The sequence below is a fragment of the Adiantum capillus-veneris genome, chromosome 11 (genome assembly GCF_014529385.1).
Source record: "Adiantum capillus-veneris isolate H3 chromosome 11, ASM1452938v2, whole genome shotgun sequence".
Classification (NCBI taxonomy): Eukaryota; Viridiplantae; Streptophyta; class Polypodiopsida; order Polypodiales; family Pteridaceae; genus Adiantum; species Adiantum capillus-veneris.
The window spans coordinates 65,611,162-65,628,276 of NC_140941.1; positions in this window are offsets into that span (position 1 = coordinate 65,611,162).

Below are 17,115 nucleotides of genomic sequence, written 5' to 3' on the forward strand. Positions count from 1 at the left end.
ATAAATCAAAGGTCGTCCGAAAGCTGTCTTGTAGACATCTCCTAGCACGATTTAGATCTGATAATATCCTCTTTTCAAATTGATCTTGTTGAAACAAGAGGATCCCTATAGTCTATTAAGAATATCATCGATCCTCAAAATCAAAAATTTGTTCTTGATGGTGAATTTATTGAGAGCTTTAAAATCAATGTATGTTCTCCAAGATCCGTCTTTCTTCAAAACCAACAACCCCGGAGAGCAGTATGGTGAAGTACTAGGCTGGATAAGACCCTTTTCCAAGAGGTCTTTCACTTGGTTCATAATCTCTTCATTCTGGGCTCGGCTCACACGGTAAGGTGGCTGGTTCGGTGGTGTGCTTCCAGGTATCAAATCAATAGCATGATCCTCAGGACGAGCGAGCTGGTGACAACTCGTCTGGAAGGCCCTCAGAAAAGCAATTGGCATGAGTGTGGAGAAAATCTTGGCGTTCTTTTTTAGGTCAAAACATATTTGACCTTCAGTCATCAGTCAGTTCTTTGAGTTTCATCAAGTACAATCTCTGTGCACTTCATTTGTCAAAGTCGCTTTCTCAGCCCGATATTCAACCACGGTATTGTTCTTGTGGTACCAAGGGATTTTGAGGAGGACATCACAACCTCCTAAGGACATTACGTAGAAGCCCTCATGCCTTAAACACCCCTGACATTGAAAGCGAAGTTTGCCAATGATCGTTGTAATGGCAAGACCCTATTCGGGTGCCGCTAGAACTGCCTCCGCTTGTGGCCTCAACCTATCGGGCGTAATTCCAAATTGAGCCACCAATTCAAGTTAAAAGAAGTTGGCCTTGGCTCCGCCATCAAAGAAAATGAGGGCTTCTTGATCTTTCACTTTTCCCTAAGTGCGGAGAAGTTTGTACTTTCATTCATGTGATTCGGTTCGGGCCCCACTCAATGTGGTACCAATTTTGTTTTCATCTACCTTTTCTGCCGTATTCCTCTGCTGCTCTAGAACGCTCTGGCCTGTCTTCATTCTTTTCTTGTTGTGCCTTTTTGGGGAAATTTGCGGAGATGTGTCCAAATTCCCCGCAACCAAAACACTTTCCCTCTTTTAGATAGATAGCCCTTTCTCTAAGAGTTTGTCGGGGACGTGTATCTTTCTTTTCTTTCTCTCTCTTTCTACTTTCATTATTAGAAGTCTATTGGGTTCTCTGAGTCAAGATCTCATCTGTGGGGTAAGTCAAATTGCCCGAGTGTATGGAAAAACCCCGTTTTGCATGACCCATCAATCCTTGAATATAATTTGACTTTTGTTCTAAGTAGTAGTCTCGGATCTCTGTAGGAAGTCCGCAGCAAAACCGCTCAATCTGTTCTTTAAACGAGACCTTCTTAAATAAAGAAGCTGGTAGAAAAGAGCTCTAAAATCTCTCACAATAAGCTCCAAAGATTCCAAGCGGTTCATATATCTCGTTCGTACTCTCAAGTCAACCAAGAAGAAATAAAGAGCCTTTTGAATTTCAACCATGTAGTTGGAGCTTCCTTCCTCAAAAGAAGACTTGACCACCATGTTTGAGCATCTCGAAACCCAGAAAAGGATTCAAATTTAATCGACTGTCCACCTTCTTTAAATTCTTTTGTTGTCTTGTTCTTGTCTTTGAGGAAGTCATATTGGTTGGCTTTGTAGAAGTGCTTCTTTTCAAGAGTGCTTGTCCATGTCTTTCCGCGAATACAGGTTCCGCTTTTTTGCACTTGTCTGTCTTTTTGGCCTTCCTCCCTACTTGAGAGGAGAAGCAATGGCCACACGCCATCTCGAGTAAATCTTATCAATGGGGTAATTCTTTAGGTGTTTTGCCAACCTCAAGTCCCTGGAGTATTGAATCAATCTGTTCACACATATGTCAATCTACAATCGGCATTTGTGCTCCTTTCTGTCAAACTTGTCCAAAAAAAATTTGCCTCAAATCTTCATTCTTTTTTTCAGTTCCCACGTCGGACCTTCAACTTTTCTTTGCCTCAAAAAATTTGCCTCAAATCTTCATTCTTTTTTCAGCTCCCACGTTGGACCTTCAACTTTTCTTTGCCTTCCCATTGAGAGGTGTCATCTCTGTCAGATTCTCCACAAGAACCCATGTGTAATCTGGGACTCTTTATGGCTTTATGCCCTATAAGACAGAGCGATGCGCGCCCAATGCGTTATGTATGACGGGTGGAAGTGGCTAATAAGTCCGGGGTCGAGACACGAAGATTCTCATCCAAAAGCTGTGTGCGCTTCAAAAAAGGTCTGGACACAAAGATTCTCATCCAAAAGTTGTGTTCGCTTCAAAAAGGATCGGATCCTCCGTAGAAGAAGAATCTTTCTGTGCTCTAGTACCACTGTAACAAACTTGGACACTCCAAGTCAAGATCCTACCGCAACACAGTAGAGATTCACTGCAAACAAGTTTATAATTCACAATTGATTTGACACGGCCCGACGAAGTTTCGTGCCTAGAGATATTGGCCCCAAAGACTGGCACCCTTTCGGTATTTCTTTTTGTATTAATATGTGTTCAAAGTACAAGAGAGTGGGAGGGTTCTCACTCTCAGACTCTGCATCCAGATGCTCTGAGAAGTGAGGGCCTTGCCCACTTATTTATAAGTTACAAGGGATGCCCAAAAGTAGAGCCCCAAAAGCTGTAACCAAAAGCTTCTCCAAAAATAAAGCAACTTATCGCCAAAAGTTTTTAGTAAACCTCAACCAGCGCTAAAGCAAGAAATCCGTACAGCATCAACGTAAAAAGTGGAAATTTGTATGCTCTGCCACGTCAGCGTGCCTCCGCATTTTGTATCGGAAATTTCGGACTGCCACATCAACCTATCTTCTGCATTTTTCGGGCCTATATAGCCAGTGAGTGTGTCCGGGTCTGCTACCCCTCTTGGTAATGTGTGTCAAGGGCCATGCCATGTCACCAATTTGTGATAGGTGAGGTGTTAATCGACTAGGAGCTTGAGGAGCAACCTGAAGTAGAAGAGACCAAGGAGATTCTCGTTCCAAAACACATGCTGGGCCACAAGGAAAGGAAAGCAAAAGGTAAAGTGATTATATTCGGCAATTCTCAGTTAAATTCAAGAACTATCCAGCATTGGATGCAAAGTGGATGGAGGAGGGGGACCTGCTAGATACTCCTCAGATACTGGAACTTTACCTTGAGGCTTTTGGTCTAGCTTCAACTATTCTGAGAGATCCTGGAGATCAGCAAGGATGAATCTGATGCACACGGGATTGCACAAGAGGGGAGTCACTTCGCTCCTTTGTCAGGTTACCCAAATGGAATAAAGTCACTGAATTCCTTTGGATTTTAGGGATATTGATGGGCTGACAGTATTTTGCTGTATGACTTTATAAAAGAAGTACTTTGAAATGGGAATTTTGCAGCATTTCAGTCTTGTGATTCCAAATGAGATGGACATGATAACAATAAGAATTAGTCAATCGAGACATTAGTAGATCTAGGATAGATCTAGATGTGATTGCTAAACACGTTGCCGATAGATCATGATCCAATATCTTAATGGACTTTATGTGATTTAATTTGAATGTTCAGTGACTGTCATCTTTGTGCAAGTGCTGAATATGTGTTTGTCTAGTGCGTCAATGCTTAATGAACTAGTTTTTGTCTTATGTTTGATTTTGTAGGCGTAATCGAGAGCGATTACAATTCTTTCAAGAGGGGGTATGTCACAAAATGATGACGTGGCATGTCCAGCTGATGGATATGATGGATAAAATGACTTTTTATAAGTTATCCCAACTTATGGGGTTCCATCCGATGGGTCCCACGGGACACAAAGGAATTTAAATGATGCAAGAGTCCAAAGCATAGGAGTTGTTGACGTGGCAAGCTATACGACATCCGTTAATTTGCGTTGGCTAGTTGACATGGCAGGCTATACGGATTTTGCAATTTCTGCCACGTTTTGCGTTAGCTGCCTCTGAGCGCTAGCTTTTTGGAGACTAGATGCTTTTGGGACTAGATGCTTTTGAGACCTGAAGCTTTTCATGTAACTGCTTTTAGGCCATGGCCTTTAAATTCACTGCCAGGGCCTCTCTTCTCTCGGATTTACATGGGAACGCTGAGCAGAGAGGACCCTCGGACGTTGTACATTGCTCAAGCATTTTTATAAAAATGAATACCAAAAGAGGCGCTATACTTTGGGGCCAATGCCTTTTGTGTCGTTGTTAAGGCGGTTACGCCGCTAGCGGAAGCTAAATAGCGAGAACTCAACCAACAACAGAATTTGTCAGACGAGGACGGAGCTTGACCCGCAGGCGCATGGAAACAACTAGGTGGGTGTCAAATCACCTACTCGACCTTCTAATGACAATCACTACTAAGGAAATCAAATCTAAGTTCTAAAATACGCAAGTGACTGAAATCCGTACTACGAACGAATGCTATACGAAACAGGATCTAGAATCATTGAATCGATCTCAAACTCAAGGGGAAGTGTATGCACTAGGTAAGAACAACACCCTAAAGACTTGAACTGCAAAATCAACCTATAATCACTCCGTGCGGTAAACGCGTATGAAGACAGGCCGAAAAATATAGGTGACCGAAACTTGACCCCGATGGTACCAATGTGTAGCTCTACTCGTTGTGGTTCTATAGATATGCTGCACGCTCAATTCCGACACACAAGTTGGAAGAAAACTCACACCGAAGCTCGTAGGAACTTACCACACATAGAAGCCGATAGCGCGCACTCTTGGTATTAGTGCGTAGCTCTCGCCGTTGCTAACACAATGGCGGTGTCGCTTCTCCAATGGCGGCTCCGTAGCTCGCGTAGCAAGTAGATAAGACTCTCTCTCTCTCTCTCTCTCTCTCTCTCTCTCTCTCTCTCTCTCAGACACAGTCACGGCGCTCAAAAACTCACTCTTGATTAATAATCTCAATCCCTTAGGTTACAAAAACTTTGGCTTATATACCTCAGCCTTGGAGGTGAGAACATCTCTAACTTATTACATCGGCAAGTGAAATTACTTCGGAATTACAAGCTGGAAACTCAATTGAGTCTCGTTACTTAATGAATGGCTCCAATCAAAATCAATGTCGGAAAGACATTTATCACAATCAATGGTTACAAAAATGATGAGTGTGAGCAAAAATGTGGGTGTGATCCTCTGCTGGCTCAACACTCCCCCCCTCCGCGTTCAGGTCGTCCCTGACATGACTTTTATGCTTGGTCAATAAAGTCCTGTAGTCTTGAGCATCTGCAAATGTGATTCGTATTGTAGGTTGCCGATGGTCAAGGTTGGGCCGAATATTTTACTTTCGTGGGTGAAAAAGCCGGTGTAGAAAGCTTCTTCGAATGTTTGCATGTGGAAGCTAGGCAAAAACATAATCCTCTGGTATAGGAGGTGCAATACTTTTGGAGAAGGCTGCAATGAAAGATCATACATCATATCAGTCACTGTGTCGGCCGTCGATAGTAGACTCGAGGTCGTGGCTTTATCTGGCGCGAACACTTCAATGCAAGCTAAGAGAGTCCTGCAAATTTTCTTGAGCATCTGACACGAAAGGTCAGGAGAGCCAGTAAAGAGCTTGATGGTGCCCATTAGGGTTTTCACCATGTAGGCTTTACCTATTCTCTCTCCTGCCTTTGGTCCTGGCATCCTGGGGTAATTAAGCCAATTTGGCTTCTTTTCTGCAATCCTGCCATGCTCTTTCCAGCTTCTGACTCTTGGCACCGGGCAGAAGGTTGCATCCTCCCGAATCTCCTTTAGTGCCTCTACCAAGTAGATGAGGTAGGCTGGGTATTTGTTCAGCCAACCTTTCCTCCATCTAGGCTGCAAATCTACAATCTTCTTTGATTGTTCCTCTTTTGTGATGTCGCCTTCGTAAAGAGCGACATACTGCTCCTCCTCTATTCTCTTTTTCGTTTTTATCACTTCAAACTTCATCAAAGGGAAAGGCAGGCTGGGTTGTATCCACTCTTCATGGAGCACTTTTGTGTCTAATCCCTGAAGTCTAATGGAGATGAGGAGTCTCCTCTCCCATTCCATTTCCGCCTTGGCACTCTCCTCTGCTGACTTTTCTATTTGGTCATGGAGCATTTGTTCTTCTTCTTCAGAGATTCCTGAAGTCGAGGCCACCTCGTGAACTGGGGCTGATCTTCAATTGTGGTTGCCTCTCCAGTTTCTGGTAGCTCTATGGCGGCTCCACCTGATTCTTCTTGTGGTGTCTCTGTCTCTCTTCTTTGTTGCTCTTGTAGATCTTGGAGCTGTTTGCGGAGGGTCTCATTCTCTGTTCTTAGTGTTTGATTTTCTAAAGTGAGCCTCTCCTCTGCTGCCAATGATCCCTCCGCAATGTGCAACCTTTGCACTTGCTCTAATCTTAGCTCTCTTTGTAAGCTTCGGACCTGGTCTTCCAGAGCTGGTACAAGAGCTCCCTCTTGTTCGGTCCCTGCTCTGCTAGCTCTAGGAGTAGTCCTGAGTTTAGTGATTGTTCTTTCTTGGAGCTCGACTCTCTCCCTTAGTTCAATGAGCTCATCTTTAGCCGCCTCCAAGTCGTCTTCCATCCGCTCCCTTGCTTCCTGTGCACTTGTTACTTCTCTTGAAGCCTCGGCTAGCTGGAGTATCAAGCCGTCTCTCTCGTTTTCCGCATCGTAGAGTGACGCTTTATGACTTTCAGATTCAGTCATAGCATTCTCTAATTTCCTCTGCAACTCGGCTTCCCTTTGTTTGGCTGTCTCAATCTCCACTTCCTTTGCCTTGGATCTTTCCTTGATCTTGCTGAGCAGTTCATGCACCATGTGCATGTCTTTTTCATCTTCATCTGTCAACTCTAAAGCTTTTTCTGCCACCACCTCCACTGGCTTCGGCTCTTCTAGTACGTTCTGCTCGTCCAGTTTCTCTTCACTCTCTTTTGTACTCTTTATTTTTTCCTCTTTCCCTCTCCGATCATCTTGTTTTTGTAGGTGGATTCCATAGACCGCCTCAAGGGCCTCTTCTTCAGTGTACCCTATCGCTACCAGATCCTCATAATCGTTTTTCTTTTGCTGAATTGGATCTATCTCCTTTTCCTTGGTCCCGGCCTCCGGCTTTTCCATACCAGCCGTGTCCATCTCTATTGTGGTCTCTTCCACAATGATTTCCGTCTTCTTCGGGCTTGGTACATCAGTAAAGGAAGGCTGATTGTCCTCAGTCATCTTGGCTTTCCCTTTGTTTGCTTGCCCATCTTTCTCTTGAGGTTCAGTAGACTCATCTACTTTCTTCTTCCCCTTGTCGTCCTTTTTCAGCTCAGCTTTTAAAAGCTGTACTTCCTCTTCAGTGTATGGCTCGACAGGTTGCTGCTCCAGTATAGCCTCTGACTCCTCATAAGCTCTAATATATTGATCATATTGATCAACATGTGGCCTGGCTGAGCTAGTTCCGACTTTAGATGGGTCTGGAACCCACTTTTCTTCAAAGTCCCCCTTTAGAGCTCTTTCCTCTCTAAACTGCTCCACCAGTCTTTCCATTCTTGCCGCTTTTTGACTTTTGGTTTGCTTGGGAGCAACCTTCTTCTTTGCTTTCTTCATAAGCGGCTCATCCACATTCTCTTCAGGTTCTGAAACTATTTCTAGTTTCCTGCGTGCTCTTGTGGACGCCCTCTTGGATACTTCAAGCTGTTCTTCCTCCTCATCGGCTTCTCTAAGCCACTCATTCTGGGAGGGAACCTTTGGCCATTGATCTCTGGCTCCAATAGCTTCATAAGCTATTCTTGTCAGAACTTCAGCTCCTCCTATATACTTTGGCTTCTCGTTGTGCATGGCAATTACTTGCTCATGGATGTGTTGAGCGTAATTCACCTCTTTTGGCATATTGCTCTTCAATGCCCATGTGATGGTAGTTGCAATGGCATGGGGTGGTGTCGTATACTTTTGCGGTCTTTTATTGCAAATATGGAGAAACTGGTTGTACAGTCGACAAAGGGTTGCCGCTCTTTGGTCTGCCATATCTCCATAGGTTGCATTCTGTTTCTTGGACCCATAAACCTCTATAGCCTCCCTTCTTTCCCTGACAGAGCTCCCTTTGTTGTGCAGCTTCAATGCATCTGCAATGAGCTGTGGAGTGATCTGTACCTCTACTTTCTCTCCATCTATTGCTGTCAATGTGGCTTTCCCATCCTTCTGAATGGAGGTTGCCAACTCATACACTCTTCTTGTATCTACACCTGATGGTCTCGAGGTGAAGAATCTGTGCAAGTCTGCCCTTTCCAGGTACCTGCTGATGTTCTCTGACCTGCTATAATCCACCAATTCTTGTGGGATCATCGGTATATCCACCGCTTGCCCTTGAGGATCTCTGAAAGTCCCCTGGTAGATCTTTATTCCCTCTTTCTCCAATACTGCTTCCTCCACCCAAGTTTTGGTTGGCTTGAGGGTTTCTGCTGGAATGTCAAAGGGTTCTGCTTCTGCAAGAGCATCTTTGATTGTCGGTCTTTTTCTCTTTGTTGCTGATGACTTGGCGGAATCCATGGATCCTGTAACTCCAATTTCAGAAGTTAGCGTCTTTTTAGTACTGAAAGCCGAAATGAAGCTTTTAACTATTCAAATGACTTGAAAATTGAAACATGAGCTATTCAGGGCCTAAGGATGCAGGGTAGGTGAAAAAATATGCAAATTGGGCTCAAAATCATGCTGGAGACATCATACGCGTATGATGTCTTTTGTGTCAAAATGACTTCATATTGGTTGTGCTTGTAGCTGATAGTGTATACATGAGTATCATATGCTTGGATTTGAGTTTGGATACCATTTGGTCAAGTTTTGGCCAGTTTAGTCCAGTTCAGGCTCTTGGCAAAATTTTGAAAGGGAATTGGATTTTATGATCCAAATTGGATAAAACTTGGTGGTTCACCTTCAAATGGCATGTAGATCACTTCTGTTTGGTGGTTGAAGCCCTGAGGTGCCAAAATCACATAGTGAGACATCATACGCGTATGATGTCTTTTAGTGTATTTTTGGACCAAATTTCTCTATAAGCTTGGATTTGGCTTTAGATAGGCTTATTCAGTGGATTTATGAAGTTTGGATAGATTTTGGGCTAAAAATGGCTCTGGAGACATCATACGCGTATGATGTCTTTTGTGTCAATTTTTCATGGGATTGGTTCTGTGGACTCCCCATGTACTAGTGAAGGACTGTCCCTACTCAAATCTTGGTTTGGACTTGAGTATGTTGGATTTGGGCTAAAATAGGCTTCGGATGAAGGATTTTCCCTCAATTGGGCTAATGGGGTGATCCACTTGACCAAATGGTTCCAAATTTCATATGTAGCATGTATTAGATATATATAATGGATGTATGATGACAAATGAGCAGTTTTGGCTCTGTAAGTGCAAATAGACATCATACGCGTATGATGTCTTTTGTGTCAAAATGGTGCTTTTTGGTTTCAGATAGCTTGTAGATGTGTTAATCAACAATCCTACAAAGTTTCAATGAGTTTGGAGTTATTTTGACAAAATTAGGACCAAAAATCAATTTTATGGCCTACTTTGCGTCTTTTTGGTTTTCCTTGGGTTTTCTAACTCCAATTCTCATGATACTTGGTTCATAGGATGTGATTAACATGTGGAATGAGGCTATTCACTCAAATGTTGAAATGGATGTGAAATTCATGCTGTGAGACATCATACGCGTATGATGTCTTTTCTTGAAATGTTGGTCTTTTTGTGCAAAGAATGCTTTGTGCTAGTGCCCTAAGCCCTGCTAACTAGTTTTCAACTTAAAAAGTCATCAGTTTAGCTAAAAAGCCCCCTTATAGGCATTTCAGTCTCCGAAGTCGTCTCTTTGTCGTGGGGTTGAATTTCTTCAACTTTTCTTCTCGAGAGTTGCATTTCCAGCTCATTGGATATGTTGTGAAGCCATCTATTTGGTTGAACTTGACTTTGGCTTCCCGTTCTCCATCTTTCTCCTTTTGGTTGCCCGAAAGCGTCTTTTTCACCATCGGTAAGTGAATCAGCTTTCTTTTGGGTTTTGCTTGCAAACATAAGTCATCCATGTATATTTGAAGCTGCTTGTGAAGTTTCATTTCATTCGGTCGTCAATTTCAGCCGTTATGCCAAAATGACGCTTTGTGTGTCCGCAGCCGAATCGGTTGTTCCGACCTACTTTTGGTGGTCCAAACCTGGAGATACTCCATGGTTGCATTGCCCTCGATGTTGTTAAGCTTCCTGAGAAGTTTTGTGTCGTTTCGACACCTTTTCCTGTTTGCCTCTTGCAGGCTCTGTTGACCTAGGGTTTTTCCAGTCGTTCTTTCTCGAGCTTTGAGTGTTAGAAACCCATCTTCTATACTAGGGTAACCCACCTCTAAGTTCTTGCAAGGTTTGGTTAGGCGGTTGTGCCCCTCTGCTCTTGTTTCTTGGTTTTGGTCAGTTTTCGCGACAAAAGTTAACGATAAGCATCAAAAACTTATGGCAACGAGTCTACCTCTCATGTCTGGTGTCCTCTGAGCTCTCGTAGCACTCGTAGAAGGCTGTAGAAGGTTGGATGCTCCTGTGTGCTCTTTGCTCTCTCCAAGAAGGTAATAGTGGAAATGAGCTTGAAAGTGAAGTGAAAAATACTTAACTTCGGACTTCCCAGATCACTTGTTACCAAATTTGACATGTGCTCCTATCTCGTCGTGAAATGCACTTTAGAATTTGAAATTTCTCAATTTGGACTCCGTTTGACCTGTTTCTGAGAAATCTGTCCACTTTGCCAAAATTCTGTCATTTCGGGCTTTTCGCAACTTTTTCAGAATTGTACCCAATTTTTACCATGGGTTGCCCTTGTCATTAGGACCATCACCGTCTATTCTTTTCTTTTTTCCGATCTCGTTTCACCTGCTTTTTTTTTTTTTTTTTTTAAATTAAGAAAATCATAAAAAATAAAGAAAAATAGCAAATTGAAGCCAAAAAATTCCAAACATACACGATAAATAGCTGGTAACCCTGTGTATATGAATATACACTTTTTTGTGATTTCTGGACTTGGATTACCACTTTTTTCTACTTTATAGCTCCAAAAACACTCTTATTTAGTGATATTTACACATCTAGAGACCCAAATTCATCATTTGATCTCTTCTTGTTGCAAAACAAGGTATATAAGGGCATAAATATTATCAATATCCGCAATCAAACATAAAAATTGCAAAATCATGTAAGACACTGCCCTTGTAATATAATTTTTTTTTTTGTTTTTCTTTGTTTTTGGCGCTTATAGCTGCTTTGTAACTCCTGTATACCTCCCCCCCTCCTAGTCTGAGTCCTCCCGGACGACTATGAAGTGTCTGTGGGCGAAGCATTGTAGTTGTTTTGGTCATAAGTTCCCGATGCAATTGCAGAGCGATGATACAACAGTCTTTCCAGTAAAGCTGCTCTTTGTTTGATTGAAGGATTGTTGGTCGGGTTTTGGGTTGGTTTTAGCACTTCGGTAGTAGAATCAGTAGATAGATTCTTCTTCACTTTGTTGTTCTTTTGCACAATCCAAATCTGCTTCCGCTTCGCTTGTGCTTGCCACAAACTCTTTGCGACCCAAACCTGCTTTGTTCTTTGTGTTGATTTCCTCGACTTGAAATACCTAGGAGTTTCCGTTGATTGTAGTGAAGGGAGTTCCTGTTTACAAATCTTTGGGATCCAAATTTGCTTGCTATAGCTTTGTGCCGTCATGAACTTCTTTGGAATCCAGATCTGTTTCACTGTCCTTGATTGTCTGGAATCACTTTTTTGTCTGGTATTGAAGACTCTGTTTTCCACCTTTGTGTTCTCTGGCACAACCTTTTTTGGTCTCCATACCAACTTTGATTCCGTTTTTTCCCAAGGTTGAGCTGTTATATTATTGCTTGTCTTCCTTATCCACTGTTGAGAATTCCTCGTCGAAGAGTAATCCGGTTGTATAGAAACTTTTGGTTGCCATTGCTTCTTCTTTTTCTCTGGTTGTTGTTTACCTTTGTGCTTGGATTCTTCCTTTGGAGTTGGCTCTGTTCTTTGGTGAACTTAACTGATTGACTTTCACCTTCGTATTTGATAAGCACTGATTTAGAACTCCAGTCAATCATTGCATTGTATTGCTTCTGCCATGGTTGTCCTAGCAATAATGGTTGTTGTGTAGCTTGGTCTTCAACCACGTAAAACATATGAGGATACACATACTGGTTAATCTGTATATGTAAAACTGTGCATCCGACAGTTTTGATTGAATTCTCAGAGTAACTCTTTAACTCTTGCTTGGCAGTTTGTAATTTAGTGTCATTTGTCAATTGTCTATACAAACTGAGTGAAAGTAGGTTAGTTTGAGCTCCTGAATCCAATAGTGCTCTGGCTTTGATTTGGTTGGTTCCTACTTTGCATTCAATGATGGGTTCTTCTTTGTCATTATCCATTTCTGTTATACTGACTGCGTTTATTCGTATTGCTCCTTCATTGCGCTGTTTTGACGTAGTAGTCTTCTTTTCTCCATTCTTTCCTTCGCCTCGGCTTGCGCTTCCTCCACAATCTTTTTCTTTTTCTGGACACGCAGCTTTTCTTGATGTATTTTGAGAAGCATGTCTTGGGTTAGCGGCAAAAGATACTTTTTCACTCTGCATCCACTAATCCAATTGGGCATTTCTTCTCCGTCTAATGTAGCAAGCTTGACGGCTCCACTTGGTGATAGATCTTTAATCACCAGAGGTCCCATCCCTCGCTTTTTAAGCTTCTTAGCATGCTGTTTCAGAGTGTAAACTAGGACATAGTCCCCAACCTTAAACTCTTTAGTCCGCACATGCTTATCAAAAAATTCCTTTTGTCGCCTTTTTTGAGCGTAGATAGAAGCTACTGCTTTTAGGCGAAGCTCGTCTAGCTTTTCCAGGTCATCTATTCTATCAGAAAGCTCGTGCCCTGTCCACTCTAGATCCTTAGCCACCCTTAAGGTTGAAATCAAGAATTCTATTGGTAAGATAGCATTTAGCCCAAAAACCATGTTATATGGGGTCGTTCCTATTGATGTTTTATATGCTACCCTATATGCCCATAATGTTGAATGCAACTTCTGGTCCCAGTCAGTTCTCGACTCAGATACAATCTTCGTAAGGACCGTGCATATGGTTTTGTTTGTTGCTTCAGCTTGTCCGTTTGCTTGTGGATGATACGGGGCTGATTTCCTATGGATTACCATGAATTCATCTAGAAGGATCTTTATCACTTCATTTATAAAATGTGTGCCTCGATCACTCACAATTTCTATTGGCAATCCATATCGTACAAAGACGTATTCATATAGAAATTGTGCCGTGGTCCTGGCATCTGCTTTTTGAGTTGCCTTTGCTTCGACCCACTTTGTTAGATAGTCTGTAGCCACAACGATGTATTGTGCATGAGTCTTATATGCAGGAGGTGAAATGGGTCCGACATAATCAATCCCCCATTTTGCAAAAGCTCTTGCCCCCATCATTGGTCTAAGCGGCATATCATCTCTTTTAAGTGGTACTTTGGTCCGCTGACAGTCATCGCACACCGTTTAACGTATTCCTCAGCGTCCATATGTAATGTTGGCCACCATATTCCTGCGGCTAAGACAAGTTTTGTTGTCTTATCACCTGAGAAATGGCCTCCACCTACTCCTCCATGAGCTTGCTCTAGGATTATCACATACTCAGACTCTGATGCGCAAATCCTAAGCTGGTTGTCTTTACCTCTCTTATAGAGTTGATCTCCTATTAAAGCGTAATCTCTAGCTTCTGTCTCTACAGATTTCTGACGAGCTTTTGACGTTCCTTCTGGGAAAGTTCTATTTGTGAGATATTCAACAATATACTGACTCCATTCTGGAGCGATCATTATCTGATATAATGTCGAATACTCTGCTGGCGGTTTTGATGAACATACAATACATACAGTGACATATTCATGTACGCTTTCTTTCATTCCTGGCCAATAGACTCCCAATTGTAACAAATTCCTATATGTGTTCCTTCTTGAACAATGAAATGCACATTCCTGAACATGTGCTTCACACAGATATATATTATATTCCTCAGGATTGATGCATAGTCGTAAAACATGATCATTTCCCAATTGATACAACCTTCCTGCAACCAATTGAAGATTCTTGGATTGCTGAATAGCAATATGTTTTTGGTTGTATTCTCTTTTATCGAACTCTCCTCCATAGGTTAATAGGTTAACGACATTTTGAGACCACTTCGGTATCATTTCTATGTTGAACAAGTACGCGTCTGGCATGTCGTCATCTACTCCTATAGGGTCTTCTCCATTCGTCAATCGCGAAAGATGATCAGCTCTAAGATGTGTTTTTCCTTTCTTTACTACTACCGTGAAGTCGAATTCCAGTAAGATAATGAACCATCTCACTATTCTCCCGGTATTGCATGGTTTATTCACTAGGTAGAGCAAGGCTTGGTGATCCGTAAAAAACACAAACTTGTTGGCTAGAAGATAATGCCGAAATTTCTTCACAGCATATATCATTCCTAATCCCTCTCGCTCTGTTGTGGTGTAATTCTTCTCTGCATTGTTGAGCTGTCGACTGGCGTAACAGATAGGAAAATCCATGTTTCCTTCTTCTGGCTGAGCCAGAATGCATCCTATTGCATATGCCGAAGCATCTATATGCACATGGAATATCTTCTCCCAATCTGGTGATTTCAAGACTGGAGCAGTAATGAGTGCCTCTTTCAATTTCTTGAACGATTCCTCACACTCCTCTGTCCATTCAAAGTTCACTATTAGCCTGTAAAGTGGTTGGCCTATTATAGCGTACATGTAAATGAATCGTCTATAATATCCGCAATGTCCCATAAAGCTCTGTACTTGTTTCGCATTGGTTGGTCTAGGCATATCCACTATAACTTTTATCTTCTCTAAATCCGTGGATATTCCGTTTTGTGAGACAATATGTCCCAGAATTCTGCCCTGTCGGACCATAAACACACATTTCTCAGGATTGAGACAAATGCGATATGTCCTACATTTCTCAAATACTTTTCTTAGGTGTTCTAGATGCTCATCTCTCAGTAGAGAATGTACACATAAGTCATCCATGTATATTTCTAGAAACAACCTTAAGTATTCTTTGAAAGCATGCGTCATCAGCCTCTGGAAGGTTGCGGGAGCATTGGTTAGACCAAAAGGCATAACCCGATAAGCATAAATTCCCCACTCCGTTGCAAAAGCTGTTTTATGTTGATCTTCCAGTGCTATGGCTAGCTGGTTATATCCTGAAAAACCATCAAGAAAGGAGTATGCTGTTTTCCCTGATACACGCTCTAGAACATGATCAGTTATCGGCAGGGGATAATTGTCCCTGATTGTTGCAGCATTCACTTTCTTTAAGTTGACACACACTCGGAGTTTTCCGTTCTTCTTGGGTACCACCACAATCGGAGATACCCAATCGGTGTGTTCAATCTCGTATATGAATTCAGCTTCCATTAGCTTATCTATCTCTTCTTTGATTCGCTTAGCAAACGTATCATTATATGTGTATGGTCTCTGTCTGCTAGGCTTTGCGTCTTGTTTCAGTGGGATTGTGTGTTGGCATATCGATGGGTCAACTCCCTTTAAGTCCTTATAAGACCATGCAAACACATCCCTATACTCTCTGAGAAGACTCAAAAGTCTCTCTTCCTCGCCTGGAGACAAATCTGTGGCTATGTACACCGGTCTAGGTGTCTCACCTGGAGCTGCTAAATCAACTTTTTTTGCATCCTCCGGTCCGTCATAAGATTCGTTCTCCTTTCTCTCTCGAATAGGTGGGGTTAATACCACCTTCCTATCCTCTATTGTGAATTTCCTATAGTGAGAGGGAACATCCATGTTTTCCTTGATTTTGGCGTTTTCGTCCTCTCCACTCTCAATTCTGTCGTCCAAACTTCTTTCAGAGTTTTCTTGAGCTCTCTGTACTTGTTTCTACGTTCTAACTTGGACTCCGTGTGTTCTCTGTTGCGCTTGTTCTTTTCTGATTTTTCTGTTTCAGTTTTCGTTTCATTCCTTTGAACTTGATTTCTTGAGCTTCTTTTGTCTTTTCGTAAGCTCTTTTGATCATTGCCTCTCATTCTTCCAGAAATCTTGTCCTTAACACAATCTTCCGCCTTTACTAGCATTAGGAATTGATTTTTTCCTCTTATTCTAGGCATCGGATTGGTTCTAACCCCCTTTGTTTTTCTCTTTGCTCTATAGCGTTTCTGGCGTTGTTTAGTTTGGTTCGGAAAATCGTAAAATCGGACATCTGTTATAGTTTCTTCGTTTCCGCTTGAATTGTCCGTTGACTCGTTGTCTACTTCATTTCCCCACTCTGGATGATCGAGAATGTCGTGAAACACCTCTTCTTCATCTTCCTTTTCCAGTGTATCGTTCTTTTCAGTTTCTTTTTCGAGTACAGTTCTCAACATGAAGTACGGAACCACGTCGTACCCGTCCTTGTCGCAAAATTTCGTTGTGGGACCATCCGGAATTGCACAAACATCTAGGGTTGCGAGAATGTGTGTCCATTCTAATGGTTCAAGCGTGTCCTCTGGAAAGGGTTCTCCTATATAAGTTTCGTCTTCGATAGCCCTTTCTAAAACATATTCTTCTTGTTTCAGACTTCCACATTTCGAAGCTCCACACATCCATAACTCCTTGGGTTTACCTAACCAAGCTGGAAATTCGGATCCCGCCAAAGTAGCTGAATCAAACTCCTCTACCGGTGTTCGGTTCACATCTTTGTAGCTATGGTCTCTCAGGTTCACACGTGTAGTGGTTTCCATATTTCTCAGGTATATGTGATCGTAGCCCCAATCTTGGACCATTTTCAACTGTCTCATGAATGGTCTTCCTAATATGATATCATAGTTATTCTCCTTGCCAAAATCGACAATAGCAAAAGTATGTTCGTATTCAATGCCGCAAGAAGTCACTACGACTTTCTCTAATAACCCCATAGGTTTCTCCATGTGTCCATCTGCTAATTGGAGTTTCAACCTAGTCTTCCTTATTGCTGGTTTCCCCCATTTTTTCAGATTTCTTTTGTAGCAATGGCTACCCCAGCTCCGCTGTCTAGTATTGCCATCGTGTTTACTCCTTGGAATTCAACTGGTAAGGTTGTATTCCCCTCTTCACCTTCGCAATACTCTCCGACCTTGTTTAAG